The following is a 26,444-nucleotide window of genomic DNA, read 5'->3' on the forward strand; positions in this document are numbered from 1 at the left end:
ATATTAGGATTTGTTAAATTAACTTAGCTTATATTGTTTGCCCATTTTCAAAATTGTCGCGTCTGTCAGCGAGCGAACCCTGTTAGTGTGACGGCTTCACTTCCTTTCCCCGGATTTTATATCTATTTATAGTTTATAGTGCGCACATGTGTATGGTAATTTTACTTTTTTCTTTTTTTCTTTTATTCTTTATTTTTTTTTCTTTTTTTTTATTTAGGTTAAACTTCTGTCTTCTATAGTAGAAAGAAAGGTGGTCCTAGCTCTTCTATATTCTTGCATAGGCTATTCGTTTTCGAGTAGAGTTCTTCTGATCATAAAAACGGCTCGCGTGTGACTAAGTGTTAGAGACCATTTTTACGCATATATAATTAAAATGCATTAAATAAATACATTTAAAGAGAAGGTATACACAGTTGGTAAAAGCAAAAAGAGAAATAAATAAACAAAGTGAATAAATAAATAAAAAATAAATAGAAGAAACGACTCGCATGGAAGCAAAGAGTTAAAGACAATATATGCGCATATAGTTAAAATACATTAGTCAAAATTAAGAAAAAAAAAAAAAGCAGTTGCCATTTTTGTAATATTAGGATTTGTTAAATTAACTTAGCTTATATTGTTTGCCCATTTTCCAAATTGTCGCGTCTGTCAGCGAGCGAACCCTGTTAGTGTGACGGCTTCACTTCCTTTCCCCGGATTTTATATCTATTTATAGTGCGCACATGTGTATGGTAATTTTACTTTTTTATTTTTTTATTTTATTCTTTTTTTTTTTTCTTTTTTTTTATTTAGGTTAAACTTCTGTCTTCTATAGTAGAAAGAAAGGTGGTCCTAGCTCTTCTATATTCTTGCATAGGTTTTCATCCTTTCGGGATTCTTCAGTGCAGGGTGTCACGATTGACTACCAGTCGAACGATTCGAACCCCGCGACACAAGACATCTCTGGCTCGATTAGCGGAGGCCGTATCCATTCGGCTACTATTAACCGTGTGAAATAGCGTTGAATTTTAAACATTTTAATTTAAATATTCATTACGTCAGGCAGACAGTTATCAAATCGTTATACGATGATCTACGCATAAGAGCTAAATTGACCGACTTTTAATTCAACGGAAAGTGCTCAACGATAAGAAACGAATTTCTTAAAGGGGCTGTCATAATTATTTTTTTTACTATAATAATTAAATACCTACAGACACTAGTGTTTCATCCTTTCGGGATTCTTTAGTGCAGGGTATGCATATGTATGTCTATGTATGTTAATATACACGTTTTTACGTATGTATGTGCGTATATATATATATATATATATATATATATACTTTCATAACTTAATACAGATTATATATATATATAATCTGTATTAAGATATGAAAGTATATGTACATATATATGTAAATGAATATAGACCCATACATCGGGTCCTCGATTCGTGAAAACAAGTATTAGCGAAAGCTTGACGAGATCAACTTTGCTAGTGGGGATTGGAAAATACTTTTCATATAGTTGTTATGCAACCGAACGAGAAGACACATGCAAGTTTTATTTCATGAGGTGAAATAACAAAAAACATGGTTTTACATGTAGCCAACCAATTTAAGATTCACTTAATATTAAAGGTTAGCAAGAATTGTGCGATGTGTTCTCAGATCTATGTGTTAAATTGAATAAACTAGAATGCATGTAAAACAAACACCGTCTCAGTTTCCGGCGAGAGACATATTTTCTACAAAGAGACTGATATATACATCGAGAGACAGTAAACTAAAGTACGTCAGACGCATCATGTTTGTGAAGAACGTACAGTATGTCCCCGGAGTACGGCATTAAAAATTAGTAACACAATACAGTACAGTATATAATATACATATCTATCATCAAATAAAATTATAAATAATACTGTAAGGCGGGGCAATTACTATAAACATCGAAAGTAACATCCTAACCTGAAAAAAAACGTATCTCAGGGCGACTATATCACGGGTTTCTACTGTAATTTGATATGAAAATATATACAGTTGCGTGAGTGAATATATAAAGCAATTCAAATATAGAATCACGTTTTGTTGCAAAATGCAATGGTTGACATGTTGTAAGATAAACGAAGAAAATACTTTTAACAAAGGTTTAACCATAATGTATGAAGACAAACTTATATATGACATATGTATATCTACATACACACACACTCACACACACACATATATATATATATATATAGAGAGAGAGAGAGTGTGTGTGTGTGTATGTGTGTGTAAGAGAAGGCGAAACATAGTTCGATATATCAATCTTCAGATTAACCTGCCAATAAAAGTTAAGAGATAATGGCACAAATGTATCTATGTTTTAAACGTCCCTAAACCAATGCACACCGAAAGAAGAAAATGATAAGATGTTTTTTTATATAAATCAAATAGCTAAATATATTTTAGATGAGTAAAAGCTTATCGATGCAGAACTTTGACAGTTCTTATATTTATCGGTATTCGTGAAAATGTGTGTGTGTCTGTGCATATTTCCCTGCCATATAATTCTGCAATGTTCAGTCTACAGACCCAAGATTAAACATAAGGTGTATTGAGATTTGGGGAAATCGTTTTAATCGATTTTCAGCCAGAAATGTTGCTGTCAATGGGTCAAACTCAACGATTTGACCTTTGAATACTCTACCAACCTCCACCGCACATTCTGGGTTTAAACACTTGAAATTTTAAGTGTAGGTTCCTTGGACATATATCAAACTTTTTAATTTGATTTGAGCCCAAAAGATAAACGTTAAGGGTCTAAATTGGAGTCAAAGTAAAAACAAATGACCCCCGCGGTCTCTACCAAATTTATAAGCTAATTTCTGGTCTTAACATTTGAAATTTTACATAAAGGATATTCAGAGATACGGCAAGCTTTCTAATTTGCTTGGGTCGACAATTTGAGTTGCCAAGGGGTCAAAGTTCAAAAGATTTAACTTTGTGGGTCTAGCAAACTACTCAGCAGTTTTTTGTCTAAATATTTAAAATTTATACATAACTATTATCCAGACATGCGGCAAGCATTTTAATCAGTTTTGGGGCGGAAATTTGACTGCCAAAAGGTCAAATTTGAAAGAGTTGCCCTCCGCAGATTCTACCAAATTTCTTATTTTTCTCATACTTATGAATCGTACGTATAGCTGTTTCTCTTCCCATATTCCTTGACTCGACTTATTCTTTGTATTTTTTTTTATTTAGTTTTTTTACTTTCGTGTCTCTTGCTGCAGTAATTATTCTTTCGGTGTTCTAAATTATATATTTTACTCAGTTTTTTTTTGTTGTTAATTACACAATCTCTTATAAACACCAACTCTCATACTCTCTTTCCTTTTAACATATAGTCGGTCAGTATCATCCATTGGGTGTAGTGCATTGTGCATCGTCATGAGTGTCCTGGTCTTCTCGTCGAGATCTCTTAGTTCGTTTTTATCCAGTTTATAAACGGTCCAGTATCATAGCGGTGACACTGCCCCCGTATTTATTCCTTTAATTAGATTTCTACGATATAGTTTGTTTCGGGGAGTATTCTTGTTATGAGATATTCCTTTCCAATTTTCTCTTTCATTTCTATTATTTTGATGGTCTGTTTCCAGCACTCCCAAGTATTTTAGCTATCATGTTCAGCTCTGTTTGATTGGGTAGTACTATACCTACTGTTGCTTCCAGTTTTTCTCTCTTCATGGTCAGCAATGCGTACTTTTCCATAACGAATTCCATTCGGATATGCTGGCTAAAGATTCTGATCGTGTTAATTAGCGTTTCTAGGTCTGTCTTTGATTTTTGCAAACAGTCCCATGCCATCAATGTACAAGTCACACACATATGCAAACATTAAAATTTATGCATACACAGGTGTACCTAAGAATTAATTTGCGCGGACATTACCGCGTTTACCCACACGAGACCCTCTTGAAGTCAAAAACAGAACGTTTGAAAAAGGGCCGACGTAATAGAAAACTCTCTCTTCACCAAAAATATAATTTTTTGAACAATCAAGTTTCTAGTCGCAGAGAAAGACATCCATAAAACTGCACTGACCAAACTATTTTGCCTTTACGGGTTCATATAGGTGGTTTTGGGCGTAGGGATGCCTGCCAAACCTTTCAAATGAAGTTTATAGAGGTCAGCCATTCATATTTGCATATGTGGATGACGTTCTAATCGTCAGCAGAAACCTAGACGAACGCAGATAACACTTGGAGCAAACCTTTCCACGACTAGCACATTGCAGTTTAAAAATAAACATCGAGAAATGCATTTTCGGCAAACCAGAAGTTAATTTTCTTTAACACTTAATTGAAAAGGACGGAATATCTTCAGCTCCTGAGAAAGTGAGTGCTATTTTAAATTTCCATGACCCACATCTGTCAGACAAGTACGCAAATTCGCAGGCGTAATTAATTACTACAGACGATGGATAATAGTTCTACAGTTCTTGTACCGTTAACATATTTGTTTAGAAGCAAAACAAAAAACAGTAATTAAAGTTAGAAATGCTTACCTTCGAAGCCTTCAAACAAGATAAAACCGCTTTGGTCAACTTCAGAAAATTGAATTATATAAAGGACAGTTGGGACACAAAACTTACCTTTACAACAGATGCATCAAAAATATCTGTAGGAACAGTCATACACACACTGGGCAACATCACAATGACTCCTATACAATTCTTTTCAGTCAAGGTAAGGAAGATGAATAGAAAATATAGTATTTTTCAAGGGAGCTACTCGCAACTTACCTTGCAATTAAACGTTTTAAATATCTGCTGGAAGAAATCTTTGCATTTATACCGATCATAAACTATAACCACATGTTCTACATACACATGTTGATAAATACGATCCACAAGAAATCAGACATCTCGATTATAGAGCTCAGTTCTAAACAGACATCCGATATGTTAAGAGACAAGGGGACATTATAACAGATGCGCTATCTCAAGATACAATTGCCTCTTTAAATTTCAGTTCATTAAAAATGGAATTAATCGCACAAGAGCAAGAAAAGGGATGATACATATACAACAAAAACAGACTTACAACTAAAATAAATGTCCCTACCACGTGATACGACGATATTTTATTGCGATGTATCAAAAACATACTAACGCCCATATATACCACCCAGTATCAGGCGACAAGTTTTTTTAACATTATCACAACTTATCTTATCATTTTGAAATTAATAGCTGAACGCTTTATGCAACCCAATATGAACACGGGCATTCGCAAATAGACCAAAGCTTGTATACGTTTGCCAAAGGAATAAAGTTCACATACACAAAATCACCGTGTGGCACTTTCAGCACATCTTACACGGGATTCATAATGTTCATATTGACTAATTAGGACCTTTACCCACCTAAAAAAGACATACACATATCCTTACTATAGTTGATAGATTTTACAGATAACCTAAAACCATAGCAGCCAAAGACACTTTAGCCGTAACAATAGCCATAGTTATACTGCAGGATTGGTAGCAATTTTTAGAGTACCTTCTGTAATCACACAAGACAGTTCTGATAAGCCCTTTTGCTGAATTTAATTAATTGTTATAAATGAATCACATTAAAACAACTGCCTATCACACTTATGCAGATGGTATGGTAGAATGATTCCACAGACAATTGAAAACTTGCTTGTCCATGCATTTAAACAAGTCAGACTAGACAGACAATTAGTCTCTAATTCTCCTAGCAATAAGAAACACGGTAAAAGAAGATTTACAGAGCACACCAGCAGAAATAGTTTACGGATCAGCATTGACCCCACCTGGACAGTATTTCAATCAAAATACAGACATTAACCCTAAACAACGTTTGTAATGTAATTAGAACAGAAAATGTTTCTCTTCAACTTACATCCCTCTTGAAAGCAAACATACTTACATCTTCACACTTGAAAATATATATTTATTATTTATACAGTTAAAATCCCACTTTGTTCAAATTATTCAAAACCACGCCTAGTTTTGGACAGGCATAAAAGTATTTTACTATACTGAGAAAATTAAAAAGAAGGTAATGATGCTATTTATATTGAGGAATGTTCTCATGCATTACTTCCACTAAAACAAATTCACACAGAACATGAGGATGCTGAAAAACAAAATACTGAAATCACACCTACCACAAAAAAAACATCGGCAGAAAAGTCCACTGAAAAAACATTTTAAGAAGTATATTACATATTAAAAATATATGCATCTTTCAAATGGTTTCGAATTCGGAGGGGGCAGTAATTGTGCTGTTACTTATGATATCCTTCCAAGTAATTTATATATAATTAAATATAATTAAAATTTATTCACACACAAGTGTTTCTAAAAATTCATTTTCACGAGCATTACTACATTCACCCACACAAAATCTCTTGGTGACAAACAGCAGGACTCTTTAAAAAAAAGGTCCACATAGTAGAAAATCCTTTTCTTCACCTGAATATGAATTTTTGATCAATCAATGCTCGATAAAAAATACCTTATTTCTACCAGTTTCTGGAGCCTTTTTAAAAATATACAAAAGGTCAAAAAGAACTTATTTCGGCAGAAAAAAAAGAAAGGACGCAAATATCACCAATGAACATTGGTTGAATCTCTCTATCTCTCACTTACATGAAACACGCCTTCTATTTCTTTTCCTTTTACACTTTCAAGACCTTACTTTCTTTTTCTCTTCTCTTTTGTACAGACTGCCATATTCGTGCACAAAAAGTTATTTCTCTCTTTTTTAATGTATTGGAACAAAAGTTTAATTTACTTTTTTCGTAGTGTTTTTTTTTTTTAATTTATTGTTCGGAGGAATTATACATACCTCCAACAATTCTAAACCTTCCGACCACTTCATAAAAGAAAACAGAACTACTTCAGTCCCCATTATCCAAATGGTATCAGGTTAATTAATCTAATTCTTCATAAACATTTTTATTCAATAGTTATCTTTGTTTTTTTTTATCTTTGTTGTGGTATCATGCACATTTTTTGCTGTTATACACATTTTTCAAACGTTCAATAATGTGTATTTTTAATAATTATTTTAATCTTTCGTGACCTCAATTTTTCACATACCAAGTACTTCAGAAAATAAAACAAATAAATTTATTTCAGTCTAAGATAATGCGTAAGATAGTAATAGTTTATGGTAGGAGGCTTTTTAAATGAAGTGTTTAAGTTTTTATTACATCTTTCCTCAGGCCAACAGTGATACACGGGTCTATGATATTAAATCATAGCTATTTATATTGTTCGGCGAAATGATATACAAATTGCTACGCACAAGAACAATTTATACGCAATTATTTCCATTACTAATCTAAGTTTCATTAATTGTTTTTTCTTATCTATGATATATGTTAGTTACCGATAAGTTTGCATATTTTCCTTAAAATATTTATGACACAATTGACTTGCCTTACCATGAATTCACAGTCAGACACAAGTTAGCGTTCATTCGCGGAAAATTATTCTTCGCAAAGTACGACAACACAGAATCTCAAGATACATAATACTACCTATGCAAAGTTGTGCTAATATGGAAATCTATGAAAATGTTTAAAACATAATTATTATATGATAAATATATTATATATATATGTATATATATATATATATATATATATATATATATATATATATATATATATATATATATTCATTGCCTCCGTACAGTCTATAAAAACAAAGAATACCCCCTCTAGGGGTAGCTGCACGTATAATTGTGAGGCAACAGTTACACAATTCTCAACCGTATCTCTCCTTAATCGGCACTGTTTGAGTCCAGTGGCAAGGAGAAATCCAACGCGGATGAAAACAATGCTGAGATAAGTGGAGAGAACATACTGACCAAGTTCAATATTGACTTTTCACTTCGGAGATCCAGCGGGAACCGGTGTGTCAACGTGATTATGCGGTACACACACGCAGAGACACACACACATACAGGCACACACAGACACACACAGACACACACATACATAAATATATATATATATATATATATATATATATATATATATAGAGAGAGAGAGAGAGAGAGAGAGAAACAGTAATAGAAATTGTAGCTCTATACTGAATTAAAGAACTTTAACAATAAGCCCTACTGTCTCTATTAATAGTAAAAATAATAAGTATTATTTAGAGAAAATCATCTATATTATATTTATCTTGTTTCTCCTTTTGTAAGCCGATACGTTTCGTTGATGGAATGCCTAATACAATTGGTGTCGTCGAAACTTCTTCAGGAAAGACTAGATGTGCAGAATTTACTTATATAAAGACTAATCTAGCAACCCTGAATAATAACATGAGAGTGACCATTTTTATGTGTGGCCTTGTTTTCGACTATCATGATAATAATAATAATATATGATTATTATTGTAATGTTGTGAGAAAAAATCGTAACCATTAAGACGTGCAATAGTTCATAACCGAAGCAAGATGTTAGCGACAACGTACGTAAAAAAGAAACGTTCGAAGGGACAAGTGTAAAAAATAACACTTTTTACGAACACCCTGTTGATACAGTGGGTAATTTAAGTATTTTCTCTTATAACCTGATTCATTATGTGCATTAGACAATGTAGTACACTATTTCTTAATATAATTACTTATATATTTTTCTTTTTTGAGTCAGTATATATTCAAAATAAAATAGTCACTATTTTCGTAGTAATTGTTATAAACTTATATATGCGGTGTGTTATTACTTATTCCCTCTAGAGAACTATTTTTGCGTAATCCAGAAAAAAAGATTATCTTTACTGAAACATATTTGTAGATTCGTTATAATTCTTATTCGGTGGAATTTCCACAGGTCTTGCTAATTATCATATGCTAGGCTAAGGGATGTGATGTTCTTATGTATTTTATCTTATTGATTTAAATAATAATCTTAAAAAAACTATTTCCAAGAATACAGCATTAATAATGGAAAGCTATTTTCTATACATGGCCAGCTTTAATTAGAAAAACACCTACTTCATATCTTATTGTTATATTTAATTGCTTTTCAAATAAGTTGCACAGATGGCTTTAGAAATGTAACGGTTGTATATTAGTAACATTCGTGCAAATTATTATATCTTTTCAGGTTCCCTTTCTATGCGTAAACTGAAGTCGTATTGCAGAACACGAATTTCTGTAAGAGAGTGTTTGAATAGTATGCTATGCAATTTGTTGAAGTAATATAAATGGTAATTAAACAACGTAAAAGTAATCGTGGGATAATAATTAATGTTTGTGGGAATGTCGGTATTGGTTAATTCCTGGTACACACATATCGACCGCTGTGAAATGTTAAGGTTAAACATGTATATCTATGAACACATGCTTATATAATACATTGTGCTTTGTATTGATTTTTTTTATTAAATTATATATTATGCTAACATATGAACCTAGAATACCTAAAGGTCTGAATCGGTTTCACAAAAAGAAATAATTTCCGTTTTTTACAACACCCCAAAATTGTCATCTTAAAAACAGAACATTTTTAAGAAAAGATTATTGCATCTGTATGGATACTGTATACTTGTTGGCTAATAAAGTAAATATTCCAAGCAAATACCAACTGATATATGTACGCGCATATATAGTTGATACTGTATGTATTAATAAGGAAATGTATTCTATTCACAAACTCTTAGTCTTTAATCAATCACGCACTGACTGAATATATCGTATTGAAAACAGGTGGCGGCTAGTGCAATATCCCTATATATAGCGAATACCTTAAAAGGATCCAAAAAAAAGGGAGCCTGTTAAAAATTCACTCGTACAATATTAATTAACGAATCTCTAATAAATTAGATCCCTCTAAGATAAGAAGAAAATTAATGGATGTACAAACAAACAGCATAATATTTATGCGGGAGTGCGTTGGTGATCAATCCTAGGCCATTTATTATTTCTCATATTCATAAATGATATCTCTAATAACGTTATGTCTGAGACGGGTATATTAGTTTATGATACAGCGATTAACAATTACAAGAAGTGTTCTCAAACACAGAGAGACATGACTAATAACATCCTACTCGAGAGCGCATCGCTCAAACTTGTAATCTTAACATTTACATTGAACATCAAGTTAGGCAAATAAAATGAGAGCATTACAATAGGTTTTCTTGTAAGTAAGAATATTCTGTGTATCAACAAAGCCACCATTTGCCCATGCATGGAGTATTTCTGTTACACAGTCCTCGTCTTTTAGAAAGGTTAACAAGAAGAGTTTTCGATTGTCGCAATGTTGCATCCATGTTCCTGTTTCACAAGTATTTTAATGCAATTTGCTCTGATTAATTCATTGCTATTATATCCCTCGAACTTCTTTTGAAACAAATTTTACTTCGCACAAATACTTCGCTAGATGCCGGAAAGGCTTCTACTTTAATAGTTTTTGCTCTCAAACTGCTAGACTTTCGAATTCCATACATGATTTCCTGACTGCATTGATGTGCAGAATTTTAAATATAACATAAAACGCCATCTTAGTTCCCCTCTGTAACCATGGTCCCAAATGGTAACCTGTTTGGTTTTCGTTGCCAATGCTTTCATTAGTGTCACTAATAGTGAAATAAAAACTATCATTATAATTAAGCAATATTTTATAAAGTTTCATGAGAAAAAATCTAGGAAATAACAGTAATATAATCGTGTTATATATATATATATATATATATATATATATATATATATATATATATATATATATATATATATATATGTAAAAGAGATTTAGAAGGCTGTCACAATGCGAGGAATGAATTATAGTCGTTGTTGGTAAGAGGAGATGAGAACAAGTGGCGATTTACAAATCAATAAGTACATATATATATATATATGTATATATTATTTTTTTTTTCATATTAGCAAGGAGACCGACGTTGTCCGGGATTAAATAAGAATCAACAAATTTTCTATCCTTTCATGCATTTATTGTCATTGAAATAGGTGAAATCGACCATTTTAAATCAAATCGACTGTTTGCCTGCTCTGGATAGCGACGTCCCCTGTGATGGACCGGAATAGAGTTTCATATCCGAACCAGCAGTGGCGTAGAGTACAATGGATTGTATTGCACTGTAGAAAACGTTCTGTTCATTTTATAACATTTTCTGTAATTATTATATTCAGTTACTTTAAAATGCTAAAGTCAAATAGCATGGTTACATTGTGTCTTAAACAAAAACATCCATTTTTACGCGCATCTTTCTTATCAACGTACCAACAATTGATTCTATGAAATTATTTTTATATAATCACTCGAATCCAAGTTAGACTAAAAAGTCAAGTATCACGATAAACTTATACTCTAAAAAGAATATTCATTTCCAACGAAGCCTGTCTTATAAAAGAATCTCGCATTAATTTATAGACGGGTCCTTTCTGCTTAATCGATGATAAACTTCTCAAATAAACTTGTGATATTAGATTGCACAAAATTGTTAACTTTGGTAAAAATCCCACTTTGTTCTTAAATCGAATTTTGTCTATTGTGGATTTTTCATACTTATTTGACGTTTTCCAACAAAAAAAACTACAGAATAAAACTCCTGAATCCATCAAGTACCTTCGCCTGAAATCTCCTAAAAATCGGCCAGTTGTTTCCAAGGAGATTAGATTGGACTTAAGCATGGGTAAGGTTTTATATATATATATATATATATATATATATATATATATATGTGTGTGTGTGTGTGTGTGTGTGTGTGTGTGTGTGTGTGTGTGTGTGTGTGTATATATATAAATATGTGTGTGTTTGTGTTTGTGTTTGTGTGTGTATGTGTTGTTTTGTGAGTCATAGAGAGAGAGAGAGAGAGAGATAAGAGAGATAGAGAGAGAGAAAGAGAAACTATGAGTGTATTCTTCATTGTTTAAGATGGTGTTCAAACCAAAATCACAGTTTCTTTTTTCATTTACTCAATGGAACAAATGTGCGCAACTCCGTGTTTTCCCCCAGGAGTCTGTGAATATAGCAGGTGATACAGAAACAGTTTCGACCTAAACTTATAGATTACCGATACATATTCTAACGACCTACCAGCAGTAGCTAAAAGCCAGTGTCGAAATGCATAGATACACATATCCACGCGCACAAACACACACACATAATATATATACATATCCATATATACATACATATGTGTATATATATATATATATATATAGAGAGAGAGAGAGAGAGAGAGAAAGAGAGAGACATACAGACAGGCAGATAGTAGCAGAGAGTGATATAGATAAATATTGATGTACTAAATATAAGTAAATTCGGGTCATTTTCTCCTTGCAGTAAAGTGATTGACTTGTTGAACCATAAATACTACTAGTAAAGCCACCTGGGATGGACGAAGAAATGTACGAAAACCTCGCACTAAGAACATCCGTTGCGAATAAAACACTCATTCCGCCCGTCGGCTTACCTGATTTATTACTCGAACTGAATCAATATGTGTATATGCAATAAAAGATGAGGGATATAGATTACATATAACTTCCTTTTATCATCAGATAAATAAAGGAAAAGATAAGAGAAAAAACTATTTAGCTCATTGCATTTCGAAGTTAAGAGCTTCACATCAGAAGATAAGGACGGTCAGATTATAAAAAATGTAAAATATCGATAAAACCTGGCTTAATAAATTTAGCTTGGAAATGGAGTAACTATATATTAATATACATTAAAGTAGATATAAAGTGCAAGAATAAAAACTAGAAAATATGATAATATTAAATATAACTAGGAGGAAAGAGTTGAGCATACGGGATAAGTAGAAAAGAATATATAAGATTAAAACAGGAAGTGTGGTATATAATGATTGATAGTAAAAAGAAATATGGATGATCAAGAAATAATGGGGGTCTTTTTTTAAAAAGAACACACTATAAAAATAACTTAGAATTCAACACAATGTGACCAGGGAATTTTTATATAAAAAAAACTCCTATACATAACGGCCTGTTGCGGCTGCCACACTGGTCTGATCTATAGAGCTACTGATAATCAATCCGAACATTTACTGGATGCTGGTATAGCTACACTGATGAGTTCTGACACAATGAAAGAGTCTGTCTGCGTATTTTGCTCAATTATACTTTTAATTTTTTGCGATCTCGATGAAGTCTATTGTTGCTATGTGTTTGCATCCGTAAAAGTTCTATTAAACTACATACACAGTTCATCGGAAATATGAGGGGATTTGAAGCATTAAAAATTAGTATTTCGTTAGTACACTAATCATAGTGTACTAACGAAATACTAATTTTTTAATGCTTCAAATCCCCTCATGATTTTCTGATAATATTTAAAAAACACACACTTCTTCTTTATCACATTTTATTATTTATAGCGGGAAGGAAGCTCAAATCTCCTGGGGAACCTTTCTCCTTGCAGTAAAGTGATTGATTTGTTGAACCATATATGCTACCAGTAAACCAAGCTGGAGGAGACGATGAAATGAACGAAAGCCTCGATCCAAGAACATCAGCTGCGAATAAGACACTCATTCCGTCCGTCTACTAGAAAAACACTCCATACACAACTTAGCGTGACACTCGAGAGGACACTGTCATAGAGAACCCATGTCGAGAAGCTCTGCAAGGGCCGAGGTACAGACGTTTCGCCTGTCAGCTTTAGGAATGTGATACTCGATCGCTTAATATTGTGCAGCGCTTGGGCCGATTCTACTCATGTTGCAAATGTCGACGATGAGGATTCATGCAAGACGATTACCGGCAATCTAAATTCGACTAACTTGCCATTTTTCTACAGGATTTCCAGAATTGCTCCGCCGCATATCCATCGAGTAGTGATAGTTAAACCACGGTGTGACAAGCAGAACAACGACAATCGACATTCCCTAGTTGGACAATAAGAGATATTGCAACGACTACCAGTCTGCAAGACTTTTGTCATTGTCACAGGTCTTAAAGAAAAACAGCACCAGCGTCCTTCTGCTTGCGTTGGTGAAATGAATCAAAGCTAATAGCAGCCAGGCTCTTCCGGAACCGAGAGTAATCTCACAGCAGGTTTAAAACTCTCCTGGAAAAAGATTAGTCACACTCAACCGGGCTCGGACGTTGATTGCTAAAACAAGGTAGGTCTTACACAAGTGGGGCTACGTGCCTGATGTTCGGTGTCACTTCGACTCCGACGTGCAAATTATCGCACACATCCTCACAAACTGTCACCTAAGAAAGACATGCTCCGATATTGACTTGAGGGATGCCTCGGTCATTGTCCGAAGATGGGATGAAACAAGGTATGATGATGATATTATACGAAAAATAAATTGCTAACTCTTTATCAGAATATATTAGAAATATCACCGATAATATGCTAATTTTGAAAGCTTCAAATCTGTTATATTTCAGATGTAAAATGTGCCAATTTTAATGAAATTCGTTAGCTTGTATTATAAACTATAATATATATATATATTAGATATTATTATTATGAGACAATTTAGGAGATGAAAATGACTGTGGCGCGAGTCATTGCCCCACTCACACAAGACGGCATTCATGAGGCCTTGTAGAAGTTATTGAATCGATACAACAATTGAATTGCAGTCGGGGGAGATTACTTCGAAAGGGGACTAGAGTTTTATGTTGTACTATCAGTAAAAGTGTCAAGATCAAAAATCATACCACTTCCTACTTTGAGGGGCCAACAATAAGATAAGTGCGTGGTCTTTTTACGTGCATTTATCTGAACGGAATGTACGGCATAGTAACGTTGACACACCGGATTATATTAGGTCACCGAAGTAAAGCAACGTTGAGCTTGATCAGTATTAAAAATAAGGGTCATTTGAGGATTGCAAGTGTTATACGTGCCATCCGCTCATCTCAGCATTGTTTCCAGTAGTCCTAGATTTCTTTCCACTGCACTAAATAGTGTTGATTCAGATGTGTTGCTCGGGATTTCGCGATCCTTGCCTTACAATTACACGGACAACTACTCTTACAGAAGGTATCTATTTTCTTTCGAGATTGACCGGAGGCGATTATGTATATTTATAGAAGCACAAAAAAAATATGTTACAAAAAGGCTCTTATAGAAAAACCTACGTTCTTTTTCTTAAGCCCTTCTATACATAAATATTAGAAAAGTTCATGTAGTCACGAAATAGAGAAGATCACCATAACATCATTACATCTTTTTTTTAGCTTAGTTCCGTAATGATCAACATAAGTTCACATTTTTTAAGTCAAGTTCGTAATGTTACATTTTCTTTTTATATTCGAGGTTCAATCTCAAAAATGTTGAAAACGGCATCGAATAAGGCGTTCGTCGGAATATATTATTGCCAGCATCTGAATGCCGTTTTCTTATCAAGTTAATGCTTCTTTCTAGACCGATTGTTTTATGAAAAATATTTAATTTACAATTCAACGAGAACGTATATTCTAGTTCGATTTTTAATCATAACATTTAAGGAAAATGGCTTTCAGACCAATACAGTGCCTATAAATCTAATATCTCCATCGGCTGCACAACTTTTATCGGCTTAAATTGTATATGAATATAGCCATGTCTGTTAGCGGCCATTAATTTAATTGACAGAAAGGGAGCGAATCATTTCTAAATATATTATGTGTAACATTTGTCGGAATATGTTAGATACAAATAAGCCATAACTAACTGAATATATCAAATCTGCATGGAAAAATTGTTCGAATTTGAATAATATGCTCGTTTTGCTTTAATAAATGTAAAACACGGTTTATGTCCGACTGCAAATTAATACGTTCAAAGACCTAGACTGGTTAATCGGGCTATTAGTCAAGATACGTATCGCGGACAGAAGTAAATAAACGGTTGCTTTGTACCTGACATTTTTACAGTTTCACTGTAGGTTAAGTATAGATTTATTATCTGAACAATCAGAAATTGACATAAATTTAATCCATAATGAATAGTTGTACTATTAACGATGTTTAAATATATTGATAAAATGAAAAATGTTACAACGCTGTGATATTACATTTCCTAATCAATATTAGATAATTTAGGGTTCATGAGAAAATTCTTCCGGATTAAAAAAAAAATGATTCCAAATGATGTATTTTCAAATAATTTTTCGTCATAATGTATTTACTTTATAAAAACCGTTTTCGCTCTATCTAATCGTTTAATATTACAGAACATTGAATACAAGATAAATACAAATCAAATTCGCATAATGTTCTTTCAATTCAATTCAATATCATACGATATCAACTAGGCGTTTTGCCCAGGAAACACTACTGAACGCACAGCTCAGTTAAGAGATTTTATGACAAAGTGAGATGGTTTCCAAAGTTATTATCATGGGAGTTGTTCTGTGAAGGACTATGGGTATTTATATTATTAGTACTGCTATTAATCAAGCTTATTAGAGGAGCGGGATGTTCAAGTTGATTTCAATTTGTTTGACCAAAGATTGGCTATTAGGAAAGATTAGTGGCGTTTTTTAGGAGGGATTATGACAGTATCTCAATTGCAGTACATGAATAAATCACATTTTTATAGATACAGTTATTATCGAGGGTGCATTCTTCCGTTTTTTTGCAATTACATTTGGTTTTGTTAGCGAAGGGAAAAGGAATTGCTTGGGCATCTTAAATTTTCTTGTTATTAGAGGCTATGATTGTCTGTGCTAAATTAGGCACTGTAGCGTATGGTATCTTGATATAATTATTGTAAAACAAAGTGCTATACCTATGCGGGTACCTAAAAGAATTTTTAACAATATTGAAGAATTCCATTAGGGATATTAGTTTTTACATTAGAGCTGAAAGGGGGGTTAAACCAAAGATTATTTCTTTCTCCTCGTCTTTTTTCTTGTAGAAGGTCTGTCTATGTTAGTGCTCTTGTCCTTAGTATGGTTGACATTATTATTGCTATTACTTGTAATCGGCGAGTTTCTTGGTTTCTTTGCCTATATTTCATCTTTTCCGTATAACGCGAATTTTAAGTAATTTATTATAAAACATGGAGTTTTGATCAAAGGTCTTTTTGTCAGCTGAAGGCCTAGAGATTCTGGTAGAGATAGAAAGTATTATGAGTTTAATTATTTAATTAGGGTGATTTAAAAACTTATACACATATAATAGTGTGATGTTTGGCTTATGGTAGATATATAGATAGATAGATGCAAAAGCAATACAGTTTTGCTGTATCACAGTTCCTTAGTCTGGTTAGACTAAACAATTACCTCAATCCAGGTTTTAAACTAGACCGCTTCTGCACTTCTTTACTTTATGCTATTTTACTGCTGCTAAGATGGTCATTTGAATTTACAATGTATAAGCAATGTCCAAACGCCTAAGCTCCATTTGCTTACAGAAAGAGTATCGCTTCTTACGCTAGTGGCAGTTTGTTCCCTTATATGCTAAACTCAAGATATGGATTATGTATAGTCATTAACATGCTGTACTGTTTCGCTGTATCAGAGTTCATAGTTATATATAATAATTCTGATTCCGTTTATCAAAATCTCTCTGGAAAGGTATGGGATTAATTTCCAGAGGATTTCCCTCAATCACGGCTCCACACCAGGAGCTTCAAATATCAAAGGGTTTTCTAAGGATGTTTGTGGTCCCTACAATAGCAGAGTTCTGAAGGCCACCTAAAACATCGTTAAATTGTCCTTTCAGACAACTTGGTACTACTCCTAGTGTACCAACTAGGGCCGGGATTATCTGTGTTTTAACTCCGTGTATACGCCTTATCTCCAAGGCCAATGGAGCATAATTGATCCACTTCTCGTTCTCCTTCTCTCTCACATTCCTGTCCCAGGTTACTGAAAAGTCTACAATCTGCCAGTTCTTTTAGACTTTGTCAATGACGACCAACCCGGACAAGTATGTTCCAATTGCTTGGTTGTTATGACACTTTTGTCCCACCATACCTCTACTTTGCCATCTCCACTTGTTCTCACTTCATCAGGAACCTCAAACCATTTTCCAGCACACTTCACTCCAACCTTCTTACACACCTCCCAATATATCCGGAGTTCCATGCGATCGTGCCTTTTGCCGTACTCTCTCTGGACCAATTCACTACACTCTGCTGCAAGGTGCGCAATTGACTCTGGGGTCATACGACATTCGGTAGCAACTTCATCACCTAGAACCACTTTCTTTGAACGTCGTGTTCCTAATGCCTGCTTTTGTGCTGATCAAACAAAAGCTTCAGTACTCTTTTCTAGATACCCAGCTCTAAGTCATTGCCATGATCTTTCATCAGCCACTTCTGCTATATCCTGGAAGAACTTTCCATGCATTTTCTTCCTAACAAGTTCCTCTGTCCTTTCTCTATCCATACGTTTCACATAATCAGCCTTAGTCTCACACACCTCCACTTCATTGACAACAACCTTAAGCACCCACTTCTCACTTCTTACCAAATGCTCTATCAACGACATCTGCTCGGTACTAACACAATCTTTTACACTTTTCAATCCTCTCCCACCGTATTTCCTCTTTTGATACAGCCTTGATACGCTACTTCGAATGTGAAATATACCAAACATTGATAAAGCTCTTCTTGTTCTGATATCCATGGCATGCAACTCCTTGTCGGATCATTCTAAAATTCCCGCACTGTATCTCAACACACTTACTGTCCATGCATTCACTGCTTTCATTCGGTTTGCTCGATACAGTTACGACTTTGCAACTAGTTTAACCATTCTAAGATACTCTTTCCTGATTTTCTCCTTCATTTCTCTGTTCAATATGCCCTCCAACACTCCCAAATACTTATACCCTGTATCTTCTATTTCTTTCATGATTTCTCCATTTTGCAGCACTATTTCATTCGAATGAATCCGTACTCCTCTTTTCATCATCAGCACCGCACATTTTCTAATTCCAAACCCCATCCCAATATCTTGAGAGTATGTCCCCACAAGTTCTACCAGTCTCTCTATTTCCTTATCATTTCTACCGAATATTTTCAAATCGTCCATAAACAATAGATAGGTTGAGGCGTCGGTCACAAGATCCAAAGTTATATCTCAATTTTTCTCTCTTCAAGAGGATTCTCAGCGGCATGACTTTCATTACAAAAAGAAGTGGAAATAACGAATTTGTGGGAGTTGAACACTCCCAGCCTAACTCGATTGTCGCCCTTTAACTCAGAAGAGCAACCTAGCTACGTCACTTTCTGTCCCCCATATTTCTTTCTCTTTCGTGCTGGATATTCAAGCAGGCAAGATTTAACAAACACCGCACTGGTGGGGCCATGGGCCACCACCGTGTTCCTGACTAGCCAGTCAATCGCAAGTAACGTTACTTATCTTTCAACGAACTCTCATTCTTTCTCTCACTTCTTCATGTATATTTATGTGAATAAATTGCATTTCATTCGCTGATATATAGAGGTATATTTTCGTCTTCATTATGCGAACTTTTTTCTTTTCAATTCTTCTACCATTAAATACATCCACCATTACGCACATGGGGACGGGGTCGTCTATCACACAGCAAACCATCCTGTTCCTCAACATTCTGGTAGATCGCCGACGTAATATTTCTTCAAATGGTGACCTAACGAACGCTGAACAATCTTCGTTCCCAAAAACATTTAATACGTTCTCACTGGCGCAATGAAACATACGGTTATATCGTTAAATAATCAGCGAAATATACTCAAAAAAGAAAGAAAAAAAAAACAAAACCAAAAATTTAAAAAAAGGTGAAAAAACTTTTTCGTTGCATTTTCAACTTTACGTCTAAACACGCGTGCGCCAATTATCTATCGTCCGCCATTTTGATCTTTTTACTACTCGTGGACAACTAATATAAACAAACCACCGCGAAAGAAAAAAAAAATTCCATCTCAGCCTAAATAATAATAATAATAATAATAATAATAATAATAATAATAATAATAATAATAATAATAAAAGAGAAAAATAAGTTGTATCTATATTCACGCACTTAAAAAAAATATAGACATTATTCTCTTCTTCACATTTTTTTATAACGAAGCGTATCTTTGAACAACAATGTCCGTTAAAATTGCGACGATACCAACGGACTACTATTTTCACGAACATTTCGATTTTTCTCGCAAACGATGCATATTTCCGTTATAAGTCAATCGGAAAAAATAATTTTAATGACGTCCTGAATATAACGTGCCCCCTGAATATTCTTAGACGTTCTTTTCGCGTCATTTAACTCAATTTTTTTTTATTCTGTTCTTCGTCATAATCGAAGCAAAATATGACCTCGAGAACTTGAAAGGTAAAATTTTCCTGTTGCCTTCATGCCTTCATGCTTAATAATCAGTTTGTTCCACAAAACTATTTTCCGATGGCCAGTTCTTGTTTACCTCAGCCGAGAAACACTTCGCACGAAGAGACATGATTACGCACATGTAACGAGCACCTGCAACGAACGAACGTCACACTGTAGCATAGACGTAACTCCAGCGACATACATACACTGCTACAACGAATGAAAATTACTTCCTTATTTGAACGAGGTTACTAACAACTTCAATAGGAATTTCAACGTGTTTTCCACGTATTTTCAACGCCAGAAATTATATATGAATTTTGTTGTGGATGACGAAGTCTAACAAACATACCATCACGCACGCGTTTTAGGTACGTATCAAAACTTTAAACTTTCTTCACTTTATCGAAATATTTTTTGCCATGTGCTAATATAAAAAAAAATATTTCAGCTTTCAATTTCATCATGGAGAACGTGTGGCAACAAGCCCACTGCAAAACTCAAATAGCAACTCTCACGCTATTTCAACTCCAGTTTTACACAATTATGGAAAGGAAAAAGCGACAACAAACCTCTCCAGGGCATATCAACCCTTTCCAGCAACACCTTACAGGATATCAAATTTTTTAGCAAGAAACGCGAAAACCAACACAAAGATGTTCACCAAAGACTGTAAACGTTTGGATTTAACAACGATTCACCTCACCTAACTTCACTGAAGTTCTCCAGCTAATATGAGTAAGCTGCATCATGCACACTGATACACTCATCCCGGACGTTCAGAACGTACCGCCCCACTAAGTACGCCTGAGCACCTGAACAACGTTGACACCACTCTCTGTGAGCGGACAAATTTCCTCGCAGACCCACTTGTGACCGTAAGCGTGTAGTCGACACATTCGCGACCAACGCGAACCAACTTCAACCCATCGTGCTGACTCTTGCGCACACTTCATAGACTCCGTGGCAATGCAGTCTATGACCGCAACACATGCACTCAAAGTCATAACCATCCTACAGCTGTACAAGTTTGAACACTTTTTCCTGATATCTTTTAACGTTGCAACTATCTTTTCACCCTGCTACTTAAAAATAAATAAAAAAATTCTCTCTCGTTCTCTATACAGTGGACACACACACGCATACATATACATGCATATTTTTCTCTAATTTTCTTTTCTCTAGCTTCCAGCTAACTAGGAAGGGAGTATTGTGGGAGTTGAACACTCCCAGCCTAACTCGATTGTCGCCCTTTAACTCAGAAGAGCGACCTAGTTACATCACTTCCTGTTCCCCATATTTCTTCCTCTTTCATGCTGGACCTTCGAGCAGTCAAGATACAACAAACACCACTCTAGTGGGGCCAGGGGCCACCACCGCGTTCCTGACTAGCCAGTCAATCGCAAGTAACGTTACTCATCTTTCAACGGACTCTAATTCTTTCTATCACTTCTTCATGTATATTTATGTAAATAAATTGCATTTCTTTCGCTGATATATAACGGTATATTTTCGTCTTCATTATGCGAAATTTTTTTCTTTTCAATTCCTCTACCATTAAATACATCCACCATTACACACATGGGGACGGGGTCGTCTATCACACAGCAGACCATCCTGCCCATCAACAAATCTCCTAGGAATATTCCATGTTTGATGCCAACCTGCGCCATCACCTCTCTGTTTGCTGTCAACACCGTTTTTCATTGAGCCATACTTGTCTCCAAAAGCCCTACCATATTCTCAACTATCGTCATCATCAATAGTATTTCACGTATCCACGAATGCGGAACCGTATCATAAGCCTTTCTGTAATCGATCAATGTTACACTCAGATTTGTCTTCTTCTTTGCATCTTGCATTAATGCTTTATCAATCAGTAGTTGCTCCTTGGTACTTCTCGAGCCTTTCCGACACCCTTTCTGTTCCTCAGGGAAAACACCATTACTTTCAAGTTTTTTCTGCCATGAGTCTAGTTAACAGTTTCTACATTAGTGCTAGACATGTAATTGGTCTATAATTATTGGCATTTGTTCCCTTTGCGGGATATTTCCTGATCAGTGTTGTTATTCCCTTCACAAGCCAACCAGGGACATCTCCTTACTCTACGAACCTTAGGAGGGCAGCAGCTATAGGTGGATAAATGGATTAAAACTGTTTTAACCGGAACCCATCACTCTATCTGGACCAGGTGCTTTCCAGTTTGTCATCTTTCGTATGCCAGCCTTCAAGTCATCAATGGTTATCTCAACGTTCTTCATCTGTTGCATTCCTTATAGCCTTTCTCTGACCTCTCCCAACAAGCAAGCCTTCTTATTATATCGTCTTCGGTAGACCAAATTCCACTCCAGAACTTCCTGGCATTTTTTGCATTTGGAGTTTTGTTATTTCCCGCCTGTTTACTACCATTTTATCCTTTATACAGCTGGGACTGTTTGTTCACGAAAGGGTTGTTATGCCGAGACGCAACACTTTTTCCAACAAAGTTTCGAATTTTCATACCACCAGTGTCGATCTTCTCTTTCAACATTGTTAGAACGCTCATCGTTCCCTTTTCTAGCAATCCATACTTCCTTTCAAGCTCGCCCTTGGCTTTCTGTCCTAGTTTAAATCCTTTTCTCATCTCTTCGATTCTACCAATGTCTTTCCGCCACCGTTTAATACTTTCTTCAGGTCGCCTCTGCCAGTATGGCCTTCTATCCTTCATTTCTTTCTTTTTCTTCTGTATTAAGCCAAGACGATACGCAATAACATATGACGCTGCATACAGAAGCCTGTTAAGTTCCGTAATCGATATGTTCTTTCTTATGATGTTGTGAATTACTCCTTGAACTATTTTTACCTCGCGTTTCACCTTCCGCCTATCACTACTCTTCATGCTTGGAATAGCTATGATCTCTTAACCTCTGAAGTACTTCTTTTTCTACAGAAGTCAAAGTTCAAACTTCATCACCACTTCTCCATACATCTGCTCCTTTCACTGGTTCACTTGTCTCAGAATCAATGATCTCATCTGCTTTAGATCCTTCAAACTCCTTTTCATCACTTTCCCTAATCTCAGGATTACATTCCCCCTCAGTTGCCCGCCTCCCATCATCGCTTATAATTCCCTCCTGCACTTCCACTCTCTCAGTGCTTTCATTAGAGTTAGTTTCATCAATTTTACTTTCGTTATTCATTTCATTCCTAACCATCCGCGACACTTCTAGCTCTTCCTCCTCTCGATTCTCATTTTCGGATATATCCAGATTTGGTACTTCCACTTCTTACAACGCATTTCACAGTACTCTTCTTTCCTCATCCGTCCATGTTTTTTATTTATTTTTTATTTTTTTTGACATTTCATGTTCAAACTCCCTTCGTGTCTTAGGGACCCTCTCTAGCAATTTTCACCCCCTATATCTAGCCACATCATCAGAATTTCGAACAGCTGTATGATGACGACAGGACTCACCCTGTTGACCAGTTGGACACCTACCTGACGTAAGACCACCGCAAGATGTTTCAGCCTCATTCACGTCGTTATTTTCAATATTTTGATTCGACATTCTCCCATAAATGGGGTTAGTGAATTTTAGGTTACACCACCACCGATAGTTTTATCGAGACATCAGCTCTGGGAGGGGTCCCCACCAATGTTAAAGATCCCCTCCCGAACGTTATCCTCCACCACCACTACTACGGTTACCACCACCAATAACATTAGAAATAAAATCTACGATGATAATAGTAACACTAATAATTGGTAGTAATAATAATAACAGTAACAACAACAATAGCAATGACAGCAAAAGCAACACCTACAATAACAGCTACAATAATAATAAACACATACTACTACCACTACTACTTCTAATAATAATAATAGCAACAATAGTAATAACCAATACAGGATTGGAGTTTTTTCTTTCTTTTTTCTTCCTTCCGTCTTCTGTCTTTTTCCTTTCTCTTCTTCTTTTCCCCTTTTTTCTTTCTTTTCTTCCTTCTCCTTTTAATAATAATAATAATAATAATAATAATAATAATAATAATTAGTAATAAATAATGATATCTATGACGAGAAATAAAAATAGGTTTAAGGCTATCAAAATTCGTACTAGAACTGTCCGCTAGGACGCGTGGCGCAGTGGTTAGATTATTCGGAAAAATTAATTTTAAAAGTTATTTTATTCAGAAAGTTGTAAGTACAATTCTTTCGCGTGGGCGACCAAAAATACACGTGTAAATTAATTAGGACCTCTATCAAGTCATCACTGACGGAAGACGAGTATGCAGCCCCGTGAAGTAAATAAAGGGTCTTGCTCAAATTCCCAAGTTTGACAGAAACATTCCCAAATTCGACAAGATAGATCTGAAGAAGGTCGGAAACATTGTAAAAATGACACTTTAGATGCAAACAGTAGTCCAATGAATAAAAAAAAACGAAATGTAATATTCGTAAACTAGTATTATTTATATATTAAATGTTATGTTTACGTGTCTTCTTGATTTGTTTGATCTTGCCTACTTGTGTATGTTTTTTTATTTATTTGCTATTAATGAAAATAAATCTGTTTCAGAACCGGATATTTTGGGTTTTTTCTTTTGTTTTAAATTTTCGTGTGACGTACTATAGTTGCTTCATACCAACAATTTGATATTATTTCGGGTCTTACGTTCAGCAAAACTAGCTGGACCAGCGGCATTTTCATGTTGAATATATTGCTGCTGATTATTATGTGGACGTTAAGCGTTAATAGATACCCCCGCGATGTTATTGTAGATTTTTATTAAAACTGTAAAAGTATTTATCAAAGTAATCTGATTCACGTAGTGTCAGAATATATCTGGTTATTACGGTTTATCTCCAGTATCCTTATCTGTGACATATTTCCATTGTATGGATGCCGGCGCGAACAGGATACACACGATATCATAATACGATCTTCAAACAGAGCAGATATTACCCTTAGATCATAATCAGAAGATCAAGAATGTATATTTCTGTTTCATGTACGACCAACAAGTGACATCATTTTTTGTTTTCATTTTAATTATTTTTGTTTTTACATTGCGTTTTTGGTGATCCCATTTATTAAAAGGAGGATAGAACGGGGTAACATACTACGAACATTAAATAAACGTATTTATATACTAATGTAATGTCCGTAGTATATAATCACGTTGTATCTTCCTTTTTAATAAATAGGATCCCTCAATCGAATAATTTATATCATCGTGACACACGTATGTACGTTAAAAATACTGAAAAGTACAGAAACATGATGAAATGTGAGTTAAATGTATTCGCGCGTTTGAAATTAAATAATCGGCCCAGACAATATATCAGAGTTATTATTTTCGTTAGAGGGCGATAATGCGGGTTAGAATTATGAAAAATGATTGTCGCAATTAATAACATATCCAGGAATTATGAAAAATGATGAATTGTGAATAAATCCATTGGTGTGTTTGTAATTAAATAATCAACCCAGATAATATATCCAAATAATTATTTTCGTAATGGTGGGCGCCATAATGTTGGATAAAATTATGAAAAATGATTGTTTAAATTAGTTACATGTCCAAGCAATATTAAAAATTGATGAAATGTGAGTTAAATGATTGATGTGTTTGTAATGAAATAAAAAAAATCCAAACAATAAATTAAAAGTTATTATTTTCGTAAAGGGGAGGGGGCATAATTTAGATTAAAATTATAAAAAATGATTGCCTAAATTAGTAACATATTTAAGAATTATAGAAAATGATGGGGCCAGAGCATGAAGGTGTCATCAACGTATCTTAGCCACATGGTGGGCTTTAAGGGAGCTGAACCTAAGGCCATGTCTTCGAAGTATTCCATGTATATGTTCGCCATCACTGGTGATAATGGCGAACCCATAGCTAGTCCCTCCTCTTGTCGATATAGGTCAGTACCCATTCTGAAGTAGGTTGTTTCTATGCAGAATGTCAGCATTTCCATTAAGTTTGGCAATGGTACACATGTGCGCTTTTCTATGGAGAGGTCCGCAGCTAGTTTGTCTTGAATTACTGCTAGTGCCTCACTAGTTGGAACTTTAGTGAACAGGCTAACCACATCTAGGCTTACCATCAGGAAGACATCCAGGCTCTCCTAGATCATGTGAACTCAATAAGACCATCGATACAGTTCACAATGGAGAAAGAAAAAGATAACCAACTGG

Source organism: Euprymna scolopes, chromosome 8 (genome assembly GCF_053919585.1).
Source record: "Euprymna scolopes isolate OS-2025 chromosome 8, ASM5391958v1, whole genome shotgun sequence".
Taxonomy (NCBI): domain Eukaryota; kingdom Metazoa; phylum Mollusca; class Cephalopoda; order Sepiida; family Sepiolidae; genus Euprymna; species Euprymna scolopes.